This window comes from Alligator sinensis, unplaced genomic scaffold (assembly GCF_000455745.1).
Source record: "Alligator sinensis unplaced genomic scaffold, ASM45574v1 scaffold1371_1, whole genome shotgun sequence".
Classification (NCBI taxonomy): Eukaryota; Metazoa; Chordata; order Crocodylia; family Alligatoridae; genus Alligator; species Alligator sinensis.
In genome coordinates this window covers 597,206-599,546 of record NW_005842601.1, presented here as the reverse complement: position 1 = coordinate 599,546, position 2,341 = coordinate 597,206, and the positions used below count along the sequence as shown (strand labels likewise).

At 43.4% G+C, this 2,341-nt stretch overlaps 1 long non-coding RNA gene across 1 annotated transcript in view; it reads left to right on the top strand.

The window, feature by feature from the left end:
• Positions 1-2,341, top strand: part of LOC102382500 — an 11,141-nt gene that overhangs the window by 744 nt on the left and 8,056 nt on the right. The window lies entirely within an intron of this gene.

Sequence of the window (2,341 nt, the reverse complement as noted above, 5' to 3'; positions counted from 1 at the left end):
TTTCCCTGGCTCCATACATCTTCCCCCATGGCAGTCCAATTGGTCAGCTTCAAGAAGAGGTTGGGATAGTGCACTCAGTAATGCTTAGTTCATAGCATTTTACAGGGCAGTAAGAGATACAAATCCAAGTCCTTTGTGGGTTAGAGGGACATAGCTACACAGGTGGAATTAGAATCCAAACTGTGCCTAAATGCCAAACATTGCAGTTACACAGCTACTGAAGTGCTACTTAGGCACATAAAAGCAAAATACGATTTAGTTCTTAGAAATATATATTAATTTTTAAAATTTCCCCAGGGATTTTGGGAGAATCAATAGAAAAGTAAAAACAAAACAGGTTTTTTTTTTTTGAAGACTAGGTTTGATGTGAAAATATTGATTAAATATTTTCAGTTTTCAAAAAACAAACCCCCCAAACCCTGAAAATACTAGTTAAGCTCAAAATACATTTATTTAAATGGTCTGGTTTTATATTTTCAAAAAGACTTTTTTTTAAAAAGAAAGAAAAATCAGTTAAACTATTTTACCCAGCTTTATTGGTAAATTCACTGACCTTTCACCACTGGGATTTTTTGATCCCATTGTCTGAAACACTATTCATCTCTAACACAGGTGTTCCCTGTGGTGCTGGACAGCTAGCCAGCCTCTGACAAAGGGAGTGAAGATCAAAGGGAGTCCCTAATGCTGAATCATAATGTCAGAATTGTCCCCAGGGCATTGATAATAACTATTCTCCATAGTGGAGCAATAGGTTAAACACTGCATATCATGTTGACCAACACTGTCCCATTGTTTTCTTCTGCTCCTCCCCTGTCTTTTTGTTGTTCCTCCAGGTTCCTCCATCTGTTATCTCTTGTTTTAGGGCTTGACTACCCCACAAAGGTTTTGCTGGTATAGTACAGATTGGCTCTAGTGTCCAAGCTCTCTACTGGGGATACAGTTTGTATGAATCAAATAAGTTATTTTGCTCATATTGCTAAACTTCCTCTCTAGAAAGGCAACATCTACATAGGGGTGCAGGTTGCCAATATAAATGCAACTCAAGTCCTCCAGCCACACACAGGTCAAACTTACAACCTTGGCATTATCAGCATCATGCAGGAACCAGTTAAGGAGTCATGAGCGCTGCTGATAGTGGAGCTAGCCATGCCACAAGGAAGCAGCAACTCAAATTGCAGCAGCCTATCGGATTCTAATCCAGTCGCTATTCCACTCACCACATCGCTCATATGTTGTTTTGCAGTGTGACCACTTCCACCTGAGCTAAAATAACTCAAGAGATGTTAAGTTGAGTGTAGATCGTTCAAATGAACATTACAGTGACACAGGGTACTTAGAGCAAGAATGATCACTTTGTTCTGTGTTCCTGGAAGGCCTAACACAATGGTGTCCAGGTCCCTGACCAGGTCTTGCAGGCTGTACAATAATGGTAATGATAATCAGGCAAAACAGAAAAATCCCTGAAGATCTGAGAAAGAGAGCAGAGTGGAATCTGGCTCATGTAGAGCAGGGCTGTCCAACTCATGGCTCCAGGCTTCCCCCTCACCCCCTCCACTTCCTGCTCCCGCCCCTGGGGCAGCACAGGGCATGAGAGTGCAGCCCACAGCTGGGGGAGCTAGGGAAGGGGCCAGGGGCCTACACACATGGCTCTATGCAGGGGGAGTACTGTACCCACATGTGGTGTGATTTGGTACAGCACAGCAGGGGGGCATCCATGCAAGGCACCATGCAGCACAGAAGGGATGAGGGGGGCCATCCACAAGTGGCATGGTCCAGCAAAGCAAGGGGGCTGTTCATGTGAGGTGCCATACAACAAAGCAGGAGAAGGAGGGGAGTGTCCATGCATGGTGCAGTATGCAGTGAGTGGCCCTGGGAGCACCTGGCCCATGCAGGTGCAGCCCCCACAGGTTGCAGCCCCCGGCCACTTACAAGTTGGACAGCCTGGATATAGAGGCCAAATAAATTACCTAAATCCTATTGCAGATAGAAAGATAGTTAGCTGTGTTAGTCTGAAGTTAAGCAGAAGGCACTAACTAATTCAGAGAGGCGTGAACTTTTGTAGGCTATAGACTGCTTCATCAGATAAATAGTTAAGTACCCGACTGAACAGTTAAGTATGTTCCAAAATCTGGGGGCAAGGATGTTTACTGTGGTAAAATGTAGATCAGGATAAGCAACAGTGTGGTCAACTTGTTTTGATTAAAACAAATGCTTTTCATTCTTTATGGCCAGAATCAAACGTCCATTACATTTTCTATTCTGTTTTTTTTCAATAGAACAATCTACTGGATCCTCAGTGCTTGATAATATAAGGCAGCCTTCTCATCAATTCTGTGAACTG